Source organism: Gopherus evgoodei, chromosome 4, assembly GCF_007399415.2.
Source record: "Gopherus evgoodei ecotype Sinaloan lineage chromosome 4, rGopEvg1_v1.p, whole genome shotgun sequence".
NCBI classification, from domain to species: Eukaryota; Metazoa; Chordata; order Testudines; family Testudinidae; genus Gopherus; species Gopherus evgoodei.
Genome location: NC_044325.1, coordinates 28,967,156 through 28,981,040, shown reverse-complemented (window position 1 = coordinate 28,981,040; position 13,885 = coordinate 28,967,156). Strand labels below are relative to the sequence as shown.

Here is a 13,885-nt window from a genome sequence, read left to right as displayed (position 1 = left end):
TTACAGCGCTGCAACTTTGAAGGTGTACACATCTGCAGGGCACCACCAGCGCTGCAACTCCCTGTTTGCAGCGCTGGCCGTACTCCCGTTTTGTCTCGGGTGTAGAGGATCCAGCGCTGGTGATCCAGCGCTGGTAATCCAATGTAGACAGTTACCAGCGCTTTTCTTGACCTCCGTGGAAGGAGGAAGCCTCTGGTAATCAAGCTGGTTTCCTTTCCCGGTTTGCTCTCTCGGTCCCGGAGCCAGCCAGCAAACCGCAGGGAAGGAGACCTGCTTGCTCGGGGTTCCGGGACCGAGAGAGCAAACCGGGAACGCCGCGGTTTGCTCTCTCGGTCCCGGAGCCAGCCAGCAAACCGCAGGGAAGGAGACCTGCTTGCTCGGGGTTCCGGGACCGAGAGAGCAAACCGGGAACGCCGCGGTTTGCTCTCTCGGTCCCGGAGCCAGCCAGCAAACCGCAGGGAAGGAGACCTGCTTGCTCGGGGTTCCGGGACCGACAGAGCAAACCGCGGCGAAGCTGGTTTCCTTTCCCGGTTTGCTCTCTCGGTCCCGGAACCCCGAGCAAGCAGGTCTCCTTCCCTGCGGTTTGCTGGCTGGCTCCGGGACCGAGAGAGCAAACCGCGGCGTTCCCGGTTTGCTCTCTCGGTCCCGGAACCCCGAGCAAGCAGGTCTCCTTCCCTGCGGTTTGCTGGCTGGCTCCGGGACCGAGAGAGCAAACCGCGGCGTTCCCGGTTTGCTCTCTCGGTCCCGGAACCCCGAGCAAGCAGGTCTCCTTCCCTGCGGTTTGCTGGCTGGCTCCGGGACCGAGAGAGCAAACCGCGGCGTTCCCGGTTTGCTCTCTCGGTCCCGGAACCCCGAGCAAGCAGGTCTCCTTCCCTGCGGTTTGCTGGCTGGCTCCGGGACCGAGAGAGCAAACCGCGGCGAAGCTGGTTTCCTTCCCCGGTTTGCTCTCTCGTCCCGGAACCCCCCTTGAAGCCGCCCAACAGCGCTGCAGTGTGGCCACATCTAACACCACTTGCAGCGCTTGTTGCTGTAAGTGTGGCCACTCTGCAGCGCTGGCCCTATACAGCTGTACTAATACAGCTGTAACAACCAGCGCTGCAAAATTTTAGATGTAGACATGGCCTGAGTGGACTTGTAGGCTCTAATGTTTTACAATGTTTTGTTTTTTTGTGCAGTTATGTAACGAAAAAATCTACATTTGTAAGTTGCTTGCACGATTAAGAGATTGCAATACAGTACTTCTGTGAGATGAACTGAAAAATGCTATTTCTTTTTATCATTTTTACAGTGCAAATATTTGTAATAAAAGTAATACAAAGTGAGCACTGTATACTTTGTATTCTGTGTTGTAAATTGAAATATATTTGACAATGTAGAAAAACATCCAAAATATTTATTAAATTTCAATTGGTATTCTGTTTAATAATGTGACTAAAACTCCCTGCGCTGAGGGTGCACCAAGTATATACTGTGCTTATTATCAGTCGAAGCATGATATGTAATAAGGCTTCAGTGTTTCGGTTGCATGAAAATAATGAAGACTAGAAAATAGGTAATATGCCTGATATGTTTGATTTGCACAGAAGTTCCATCAGAAGTTCCCTTTTCAGAGCAAGTGCATTTATATGTATGACACTCAGTAGTGTAATGGTTAAAATGAACCCTTAAGCCTTTTTACATGTTTAATACTCTATGGAAAATAATCAATATAGGACTGATCCTGAAAGCTGGGCTGCATGCTCTTTATGGTGAGAACCCTGTACATGTACTTCTATTATTAAGTTCATCGCACTTCCTGGAGCTATAAAATATACAAGAAGCTTCATTTCCACTCTGCTGCTTTTTCACTGGGGTTGGGGGGAGACATGCCACTACCTTTATGGCTTTTCCTTTAAGTCCAAGGTCTACTGGTACTGTGCCTGGGTGCCTGGATTCGACCACGCTGAGAGTGCCACCTTAGGGCAGACTGCAAAAAACAGGGAAGACAGTCCCCCAAAATTGGTGGTTTATTCTATGATTAGATTCACCAAACTAGTAGCAAAAGAGCTTCTGTAGCACCACACTGGTTAACAGGAAGCCTAAGAGCTAGTCTACACTGGCAATGTTAAAGCACTAACAGGACTTGTGTGGTGTAGCTCTTAGCGCTGGGGCACTGTCTACAGTGGTGCATTACAGCGCTGAAACTTGTTGCACTCGGGGGTGTTTTTTCACATCCCTGAGCAGGAAAGTTGCAGCGCTGTAAAGTGCCAGTGTAGACAAGCCCTAACTCAGTCCCCTTTAGGCATTCCAGCACTTGGCTCACATCCAGACAAACAAGTCTGTCATGAGAAGTTACTGAAAATCCAGTTTACCATATTGAGATTCTACTAATTCCAAAAGATCAGACACTTATTCCAAGGTCAGTATATATTTCAGATCTTACCCAAATATCATGCTGTCAGCCAATCATAAGTAAACTAAAGATTCTTTAAGAAAAGAATAGAGTTATAAATGGTTAATAGATCATAAACATACAAATGATTAGATCGGTTTGTAGCAGTGATGATATAGACTGCTAGCTTGCAAAAGTGTCTCTGGTAACTTTCTAAAGATTGGAAAGTCCTTGGTCCATAGTTAAAATACTTCTTTTAGTTGTAAATCTGCAGTCCAGAGCATTAGAGCAGGAATGAGGCAAAATGGAGATGTCTCAGGTATCTTTTAATATCATCTCCCACATGTATGGAAATTTACTATCCCAAACAAAGTTCACAGTCTGTATGTATGGACAGTTACTGACGAAAATGGAGTCCGAGGTCACACATCCACATCACATGAGTAGGGTTACAGTTGAATCTTAGGGCTTGTCTACACTGGCGCTTTACAGCATTGCAACTTTCTCGCTTACGGGTGTGAAAAAACACCCCCTTGAGCGCAGCAGGTTTAGCGCTGTAAAGCGCCTGCGTAGTCAGTGCACCAGTGCTGGGAGAGCTTCTTTCTCCCAGCACTCTGCCACGACTACACAAGCCACATTATTATGTTGCCAGTGTAGACTAGCCCTTAGAGTTAAGGAAGGTAACTGAACAAAGTTATGGTTGCTCTTTCAGAAGTTTACAACTGAACATTGACTTGATACAGCTTTGAAACTTTACTGAGGGTATGTCTACATCTACAATTTTGCAGCGCTGGTTGTTACAGCTGTATTAGTACAGCTGTATAGGGCCAGCGCTGCAGAGTGACCACACTTACAGCAACCAGCGCTGCAAGTGGTGTTAGATGTGGCCACACTGCAGCACTGTTGGGCGGCTTCAAGGGGGGTTCGGGGAACGCGAGAGCAAACCGGGGAAGGAGACCAGCTTCGCCGCGGTTTGCTCTCGCGTTCCCCGAACCCCCCTGCAAACCGCAGGGAAGGAGACCCGCTTGCACGGAGGTTCGGGGAACGCGAGAGCAAACCGGGAAAGGAGACCAGCTTCGCCGCGGTTTGCTCTCGCGTTCCCCGAACCCCCCTGCAAACCGCAGGGAAGGAGACCTGCTTGATTACCAGACGCTTCCTCAGGTATGCTGGGATACCTGCTTATTCCACGGAGGTCAAGAAAAGCGCTGGTAAGTGTCTACACTTGATTACCAGCGCTGGATCCTCTACACCCGAGACAAAACAGGAGTACGGCCAGCGCTGCAAACAGGGAGTTGCAGCGCTGGTGATGCCCTGCAGATGTGTACACCTTCTAAGTTGCAGCGCTGTAATCCCCTCACCAGCGCTGCAACTTTGTGATGTAGACAAGCCCTTAGTAGAAGAATGATGCTCTTTTTTTGTTGTTTTGTTGTTTTTAATAGTTTGTGTTTTAATAGTACTGTACTGTATTTGCTTTTTTTTATATTGGTCTTTGCTGCTGCCTAATTGTGTACTTTCCAGTTCCAAATGAGATGTGTGGTTGACTGGTGAGTTTGTCACTCTGGTGTTCCTAACTTTGAGGTTCTGCAGTATCTGGGTGTTTCTTCTGTGGCCCATTGTGAGAGTTAAGTATCCTTAATGGGCCATCAACACACAGCTGACTAATCCTGATGGAAATCTGGCTGGGGAAGGTCACTCAGGAATACAACACCATGTTTAAGATACAAGTACATAGCTAATATTCATAACAACAGATACAAAGATACATGCATATAAACAAGGTAATCATACTTGGAAAATCAGTTTTTTCCATAGATATCTTGCATTACATATTTTGTACAAAATTTATTACAATTTTGTAACAATGGTGACTATTAGTGTAGCTATTTTTGTACAACATTGCGGTATCCATATAGATGGGGACAGATACTCTGATCCACCAGCTTTGTGACATTGCTTTTGAAGAGAGAGATCTTTCTCAGGCTATGGCTACACTATGCAGCTTTTAGCAAGATGGCTGTGCCGCTACAGCCGTGCTGCTAAAAGCCTTACAGTGTAGCTGCTGTTTGTTGGTAGGAGCACACGCCTGTGGACCTGCACTTTTCGTTGGCAAAGCTTTAATCTTTTGGGGGAGAGTGATGGGAAGGAGGGTTTAACACCCCTGCATGACAGATATAGTGCCAGTGTGCCAGCTGACGTAGTGCTAGTGTAGACATACCCTCTGTCATACTACTGTCAATATAATGCAGCCTAGAATTTCATATGCAGCTTTATGTACAGAATATTCAACTTGGTTTGATTGTACTGAGCCCTAAAAATCAAGCCAAGTTTTAAAAAAAATTCAATAATTTTAAAGGTAGTTTACAATTATATGGCCCAGTAATGTAAACCACAGTCGTTATGGCTGTAAATTGAATGAATTTTTCAACTTGCTGTCTTCAGACATTCAAATAAGGTCCAAAAATTGTTTTGTGCTGTAAATTACCCCTCTCCTCCACCCCCCGCTCCCATCTCCCTCAAAAAGGGTCAGAGACATTTTATTAGAGACCAAATTTAGACAAAACAAAGTTGAGGTGGTGGGCAGAATAAAAATTGTACCTTTTTTTGCTATATGACGTATAATGAAGGCTTTAAAAAAATACAAAAACCTCAAGTAGGCCTGGAAGGCTTTACAATGACTAGCACTAGTAAAATGGTGACATCACAGTTGAGAAGAGTGAAGGTTGAGCAGTTGGGAAGGGGGTTTTAGTCACTGTTTAAAACTCTTGCTTTTTATTAATGCATAACTTCAGTGGCTAATATGTTGAATGAAGGATATACTGCCCCATCAATCAGAGAGCTAACTCTGAAACACATGCTGCCACCTCTTTTCCCTTTACCCCCTTGAACCCCTCTCCTAAGGGAAAAAAACCCCCAAAGATTTTATGAGGAGAACCAGGGAAAACCGGAGTTGTTAATCTTGATGTGGTTAAAAAACAAAGCAGAACATGTACATACATGGGGAGTGCAATGAAGAGGGATGACCATTTTACATCATAAAGAAGGAAAATGCAACACAAACCAATTTTTGTCAAGTCTTCTTAGCTTAGCACCATGATTCTGTGTTTCTTGACATTTGTTGTTTCATTTCTCAACTTTAATATTGCATTTACATTTGTTGTATTGTATGGGATTTTTCATAAACTAATAATTGCTGTTGAAGCTAGTAAAATTCTGGATCCGTTTGTCTTAACAGCTTGTGAACCACAAAATCTCAGGAAGGCATACCCCTTAAGCCTGTATGGGAATAGTGGCAATAGTAGGGGCTTGTCTACACTTGAAATGCTGCAGTGGCACAGATGTGCCTCTGTAGTGCTTCAGTGTACACACTACCTACACCAACAGGACGGGATCTCACATCAGCGTAGGTAATTCATGTCTCTGAGACATAGTAGCTAGGGGCTTGTCTACACTTATATTTTATAGCGCTCTAACTTGCTGGCTCGGGGGTGAAAAATCACCCCCCCCTGAGCACAGCAAGTCTGAGCACTTTAAAGCACTAGTGTGGACAGGCTCTGAGCACTGGGAGTGCTGCGAGAGCTCTCTTCCAGTGCTTGTGCGCGACCACACTGGCACTTCAAAGCGCTGCTATGGGAGCGCTTCCGTGGCAGTGCTTGGAAGTTTCTAGTGTAGACATACCGTAGGTCAAGGAAAGAACAATGAGGGTTAGGTCAGTTTAACCATGCCACTCAGGTGTGGATTTTTTCACACCTCTGAGCAATGTAGTTGAGACAGCTTAATTTTCTAATACAAACAATGCCTCAAATAAAAGAACTGTTGTCTGTCTTTTTAAATGTGTTTAAACATCACTTAATTACTTCACACTAGCTAAATTTATCTCCCTTAAGTCAATTTCATCTCTTGCTAGCTATCCTAGGCCTTGTCTACACTAATATGTCATGCAGTGTACCATTTGTTTTTCCTAAAATGACTTAACACAAAAGTGCTCCAAGTGGCTTGTAAAAATGGTAAATATCATTTAGAATAGCCTAAATTTCAGCCTGAAATATTTTGATCTGAGGGGACAGAATTGCTGGTATGTTTCAACTAGTTCTTCCATTACAGCCCTACAATTCACCTTAAGCCTTCTGAAATCTCTTGGAATTCACGCTTCTGGAAGCTGTGCCAGGAACTGTGGCATAGGTACTTAGAGGAAATTGTGACTGAGGCTATGTTTACACTTCCACTTATGTCAGCAAAACTTATGTCGTTCGGGTGTAAATATTCCACCCCTTTAGCAGCACAAGTTATGCGGGCATAAGCTCTAGTGTACACAGCTGTGTCGGCAGGAGAGCTCTCTGCCATTGGCATAGAGCGGCTACATGAGAAATTTTACAGCAGTGCAGCTGCATTGGTACAGCTCTCTAGACACAGCCTGCGATTGTTTAGAGTAGTGCTCCTGTTGATGTAGGGTAGACGTGCAAAAATTCTTAAGTTATTTCAGTATGTTTAATATGGACACACTGAATTGTTTGTGTTTACATGAATTTAGTAGCAGATCACTTACAAACTGTTGATTTCTCTAGTGGAGGCAAGGCCATAGGGTTTTCTTTAGTATTTATTGTCATAGTATTTAAACACTTCCTATAAACTAAATCAGCATGGTGAAAATCTCTAGTGAATGATGAGTTTTCTGCTCCTGCTATACTCCTGGAAGAGACTGCCTGCAGAGTATTAATCATCTTGCCAGTTATGGTAGAAATGTTTTACTGAAGAGGAGCGTCTTTCAGCATGCCCTGAAATTAATTACGATTTGGATTAATCTTATTGCTGAAAGTTTACTGTTACTAATACTGCCCCAACTAAGACAAGTCATGATAGTAAAAGGTAATTAGGCTAGGACAGTTTCCTGGGAGATGTCCCACTAAAGTGCTCCTGATTAAATGTGTCCCAGATAAGAACAATATATTGTAACATTTGATGTTTATGCACCAGTTTCTGCAATGGAGGAAAGCAGCTAACTAGAACATCAGATGTAACAGTTGTGGAGAGCTGGGGAATTGTACGGTACCCCTGGAGCAGGTTCCTGTTCTTAAAAAAATCCATGATAGGCTCTTCCCTGTCCATACAGAAAGGACAGGGCTTTACTTTTTTAAAAAAGTCTTGTGGGGAAAATAATAAAATTCATGCAAGAAACTGCATGGAACTCAAATTTATATAATTTAAGAATGAAGGCCAGTGCCATTCTTGCCTACAAGACTTTAACCTTGACATCAGTGAGCATATGATGCCAAATCTGATAAGCAGGCTGCTAAGCCATTCTCTGCATCACAGCCTAAATGCACCATTAGTCTGTAGATTAAATACTAACCTTGAAAAACATACCCAGTACTTACTAGTCCAGGTAATAAATCTAATTATCAGCGAAACTTTGCCAATTTCACCAAATCACATGCCCCTTGCTTGTCAGGTACCTCTTGTGACTGAAGATCCTGGTTTCCTCCGAGTTTGAACTTGGAGCTTCTAATTAAGGCTACTTCTTCCACCCACAAATGCCAAGTAAAACAATTTATGCTGCCCTTCTCAATGCTGGCAATTTCTCATTAACAGTCAGTTATGCTAAGTCCACAGTGGGGTTGCACGAGGACTCCTACACAGAGAGCCCTTTACTGTCGTAGTGGCTAAGGTTTCCTGCCTCTTGGACTGATCTCCAGCTTACCTGAAAAAGGGAGCAGGGGGCTGAGAAGCATGGATGCTGCAGCCAATCTGAAGACCAACAGCAGTGAGACTCCTGCCTGCATCACTACGACAACATAAGAATGACCATGTGGGTCAGACCAGTGGTGCATATAGCCCAATATTTTGGTCTACTGACAGTGGCCAGTGCCAGATGCTTCTGAGCATGAACAGAACAAGGGGATTATGGAGTGATCCATCCCCTATTGTCCACTTCCAGGTCCTGACAGTTCAGAGGTTTAGGGACACCTAAAGCGTGGGTTGAGTCTCAGACTACCATGGCTAATGGCCATCAATGGACTTATCCTCTATGAGCTTAATTCTTTTTTGAACCCCGTTACATTTTTGGCCTTCAAATCGTCTTCTGGCAACGAGGTCCACAAATTGCCTGCATTGTATGAAGTAGCACATCCTTTTTGTTTGTTTTAAACCTGCTACCTATGAATTTCATTGGGTGACCCCTGATTCTTGTGTTATGAGAAGGGGTCAGTAACACTTCTCTCTTCACTATCTCCACACATTCATTATTTTATGAACCCCTATCATATGCTCTTTTTTTTGAAGTTGAACAATCCCAGTCTTTTTATTCTCTCCTCATATGGAAGCTATTCCATACCCCTAATCATTTTTGTTGCCCTTCTCTGTACCTTTTTCAATTTTTATATATATTTTTGGGATGGGGCAGCCAGAACTGCACACAGTATTCAAGATGTGGGACTACCAGGGATTTATGTAGTGGTATTTTTGTCATATTTTCTTTCCCTTTTCTAGTGGTTCCTAACATTGTTAGCTTTCTTGATTGCTGCTGCACATTGAGTAGCTCTTTTCTGACAACTATCCTTGATTATTCCAAGATTTCTTTCGTGTCTGGTAATGGCTAATTTAGACCCCGTGATTTTGTGTGCGTGTGTGTGTGTGTATAATATATATGTATGTATAAAAAATATGGGGTTGTTTTCCAGTATGAGTTACTTTGCTCTTATCAACACTGAATTTCATCTGTAATTTTTTTGTTGTCTGGTCACCCAGTTTCATGAGATTGCTTTGTGTAACTCTTCTCAGTCAGCTTTGGACTTAACTCTCCTGAGTAATTTTATATTGTCTGAAAACTTTGCTACCTCAGTCTTTACCCCCCTTTTCCAGGTCCATTTATGAATACGTTGAACAGTCCTAGTCCCAGTACAGATTCCTGGGGGAATCGTGCTACAGTATTCCTACTTTCCATTGTGAAAACTGATGGTTTATTCCTACCATTTGTTTCTTATCTTATAACCAGTTACTGATCCATGAGAGGACCTTCTCTCTTAGCCCATGACTGATTACTTTGCTAAAGAGATTTTTGGTGTGTAACCTTGTCAAAGCTTTCTGAAAGTTCCAGTATGCTATTTCAGCTTGATCGTCCTTTTCCTCATGCTTGTTGAATCCCTCAAAGAATTCGAATAGATTGGTGAGGCATGATTTCCCTTTACAAAAGCTGTGTGGACTCTTCCCCAATGTAACATGCTCCTCTGTGTCTGATAATTCTGTTCTTTACTATAGGTTCAACCAATTTGCCTGGTACTGAAGTTAGTCTTAGTGGCCTGTAGCTGCCAGGATCGCCTTTGCAACATTTTTAAAAAATAGGCGTTGCATTAGCTATCCTCGAGTCGTTTGGTAAATATGATGATTTAGGAGAGGACTTTTGTGTATGGAGGTCCTTTGCTGACAGTACCCACTCCAAGCAGACTCAGGCTTTTTTCCTGCTACTGTTTCTAACCCCTGTTATAATTCTTCATGCCTCCTTTTCGCCTGCATGCACACTGTTTGTTTGTTCTTTGTTCTCCTCATCCCCCAACCTATCAATACTTATTTTTTTTAAACTGTTATTTTATATTTATAAAATTAGAAATTGTGGCTGCAAATGATTTTGGAATGTGATCACAAAGGGATATTTTAAGTGGCACCAAAAACTTTTGTCTGGTTATAGGGTTGTGCATGGTGGCGTAGATTGAAAATCCTTGTTTGAAACTGTAGACAACGCAAATAGTCCTATTTGAAAATTCTATATAGATATGTGAGTAAACTTTCAATGCTTATAATTTCAAATCCACAAACAGTTTCCTTCAAGGTGGGCTTCTTAGATTTCAGTGAGATCAATACAAATCAATTTTGATCAAACTTGTGGTTATTGTCTGGTTATGCATATGTGAAACATTTGATGAAGCTGTTTAAGTTCTACCTGTATAACAACAACTCTCAAACATAGCTTACTGTTTCAAAAATTAACTTGTGCTGAAGTGAACCATGGAAAACTTTCAGTGCAAATATTCATTTCTCAAGTTATGAGCAATTGGAAAAGGAGGGAACGCGAGGGCTGGGCTGCAAGGGAAAACCTGCTGCAACTTAACTTTAGTGGATGCTGTCAATTTTGTTGTAATGTAAGCCAGAAGAAGTTAATCAGATCCAGAGAAATTTGATGACTAAATACTTAACAAAAATATTAGTTTACCTCTTGTAGCCTGTCAGCTTCTGTGGCTTCTAAATAAGAGTCCCTATACTCTGCTGTTGAGCTGCTGTTTGTCTTGCTCATCAGAGTGGATTTGATTTAAATCATGATTTAAATAACTAGTCAAGAAGACTCAATTTAATGATAGATTTCTACCTAAAAATGCATTCTTGCTGGTTGTTATAACCTTAATACATATTCTTCACAACTCAGAGATAGATGTAGGTTTCATTTTTAGAAGGTGCACACTGTATATTTTTAAACAGTGATTTATTTTGAAAACTTTTCAGATTAGTTTTACAGCAGTATCAGGAAATGAATGATTGGTTATTTCATTCGCCAAAGGTAAATGAAGCAGATAGTTTAAGTCCAACCACTTAAATATCTCCAATTCAACAGGTTAATTATTAATATTTGGAGGATTTTTTTTTACCATGCTGTATTAGGAAGAGAACATCACCAGACAGATATTTAAATTGTTTTATTTAACTAAAACAACAACATTATGTATTCTGGATTTTTTTCTTCAACAGAAAACATAAAATATTTTAGGGTATGTCTACATCTACAATTTTGTAGCGCTGGTTGTTACAGCTGTATTAGTACAGCTGTATAGGGCCAGCGCTGCAGAGTGGCCACACTTACAGCAACCAGCGCTGCAAGTGGTGTTAGATGTGGCCACACTGCAGCGCTGTTGGGCGGCTTCAAGGGGGGTTCGGGGAACGCGAGAGCAAACCACGGGAAAGCAGGTCTCCTTCCCCGGTTTTGCTCCAGTGTTCCCCGAACCCCCGAGCAAGCAGGTCTCCTTCCCAGCGGTTTGCTCTCGCGTTCCCCGAACCCTTGAGCAAGCAGATCTCCTTCCCCGCGGTTTGCTCTCGCGTTCCCTGAACCCCCCTGCAAACCGCTGGGAAGGAGACCCGCTTGGGGGGGGATTCGGAGAACACCGGAGCAAACCGTGGGGGAAGGATACCTGCTTGATTACCAGAGAGGCTTCCTCAGGTATGCTGGGATACCTGCTTATTCCACGGAGGTCAAGAAAAGCACTGGTAAGTGTCTACACTTGATTACCAGCGCTGGATCACCAGCGCTGGATCCTCTACACCTGAGACAAAACGGGAGTACGGCCAGCGCTGCAAACAGGGAGTTGCAGCGCTGGTGATGCCCTGCAGATGTGTACACCTCCTAAGTTGCAGCGCTGTAACCCCCTCACCAGCGCTGCAACTTTGTGATGTAGACAAGCCCTTAACAAAACAAACATATTAATTTTTTAATTTAGTTAAACATTCAAGTTTTTAAAAATCAGATTTGTTTTTGTTAAAATTGTTTAACTAAAATATTTAAATGAAATATTAAAAAACACAAATTAAAATAGACTATGTCAGCCAGGTCAACATGAGAAACTTAAAATATTGGCTTCTGCAGCTAAATCAGTCATCTTCACCTCCATTTTCCTGTTTGTTCATAATCTGGAAAAGAAATACAAGCTTTCCTGCCTTTCCAGGTCCCAAATGATTTCTCGGTTTGGAGTGAAGTAATCCAACGGAAGAAAATATTCTTTCTACTCTGGCAGAAGAAGCTACTGCTGTTAAAAGCAGGGCTTTGGAGCAGAGCCTGGAGCTGGAGCGGAGCCAGAGCACAGCTCCAAAAGCCCTGGTTAAAAGTGAGAGAGTATCACTTCAACAGTCTCTAAATCCAAGTGCCTAAGTGACTTCCACCAGTTCACTGTGTGACTTTCTTTAAAACATCATCAGCAAACAGATATTTTCTTGAATGATTCTTATTCCCAAACTGGGTCTCTTTAACAGCCTGCTGCAATTTCAAGTTTTCCCTTCTAGTGAGAGAATAGTGTATGGTAGATCTCAAATCAATGAAGGCTAAACTCAGGCCTCAAGACGTCTGGAATATGCTGCTCAAAAACTTTCACTTTTTGTTTCTACTACCTGTCCCTCCCTTCTCACGTTTATCTCCAGACTTCTTCTTGTCCAGATCTATCTCCTTGCCCAACAATCATCTGTTCATTAAACTTTTTGAAACTTTGCACTTTTAGAGAGAGGTAAGGGATTGACTCTGTGTACACAAATTTGTAGAGGGACAGTTGAGGTCTGTTATTTCTCACCTCTAAATATTTATTTATTTATTTTATTTACTGTTGACACGTGATCTTTGGAGACACAAATCCATAGTTTGAGAACTACAAGAGTAAGCATCTCTGGGGGTATCTTCTAGACTGAGTATTGAGTCCCATTAGGTAAATAGAAAGATTAACCTAAATAATCTGTACAGAAGTCCCTGGAACTCCGTAATATTGGATCCCTAATCCATGAACTACTGGAACTTGTTTACAAAACTTTTCTTAAACATTACATGAATATATTGTCTCATACTGTAGAATTAGAATTTATAATCCATATTCCATGATGAGATATCTTTGAGCTATACTGTATCTCAGTGGTCCCCAGCGTGGCGCCCGCTGGGGCATTTATGTGCGCCCACCTAGTGCCCAGCAGGGGAGAGAAGCCTTGGCCCCACATCTGACGGGGACAGAGAACTCAGGCTGCGAGCGCAGTGTTCTCTGTTCCCAGCAGGCATGGGGCCCGCCTTGTGCTTAGCAGGGGAGACAAGCCACAGCCCCACGCCTGCCTGGAACAGAGAACTGTGGGGCTGCGGGCGCCGGTGTTCTCTGTTTTCGCAGCTTCTCTCCAGCTTCTCTCTGGATTCATATGTTATGTTATATTAAATATGATGATTTTTGTATTATTTAATGTACAAATACAAAATAAGCCTTGAAAAATTGTTGGGCCCCCCCCCACACTCTTCTGAAAACATGAATGTGCTACTGGCCACAAAAAGGTTGGGGACCACTGCTGTATCTTATCTAAAACTAGTTTTAGATAGGTTTTTCCTGAAAAAGCATTTTATAAAAAAAATCTGTTTTTAAATTTTAAAAATTCAATTAAAAAAAAAAGATAGATTTTTATCCACCCTGTTGCTCATATATGTTTCTGAGAATAATCTTTTAGTCAAAACATCTTTTCAATGCTCATTGTTCTGTTCTTTAGATATGACAGTTTGGGGTCAAAAATATTAATTCTGTTCACTAATTTTAATCTGAGTGACTATTGTCTTCATATGAACTTCAATCATCTGTGCTCAAAGATTATTATATATTTCAGGATTTTCTTTATAGTTCCATTACCAAATAGTTTCTGTATTATGTAATAAAACTTGATCTTCTTTTAAAATAATAAACTGTTTCACATAATCAGTTCAAATTTTATTAATAGGTTCTTGATTTTGTTTTGTAGAATTCTTTTGAA

General features: G+C 42.2%; 1 protein-coding gene across 3 annotated transcripts in view; it reads left to right on the top strand.

Annotated features, from left to right (window-relative positions):
• The window catches only part of PAPOLA (poly(A) polymerase alpha), a 96,140-nt gene that overhangs the window by 15,040 nt on the left and 67,215 nt on the right, over positions 1-13,885 (top strand). The gene's annotated exons all lie outside the window — the stretch shown is intronic.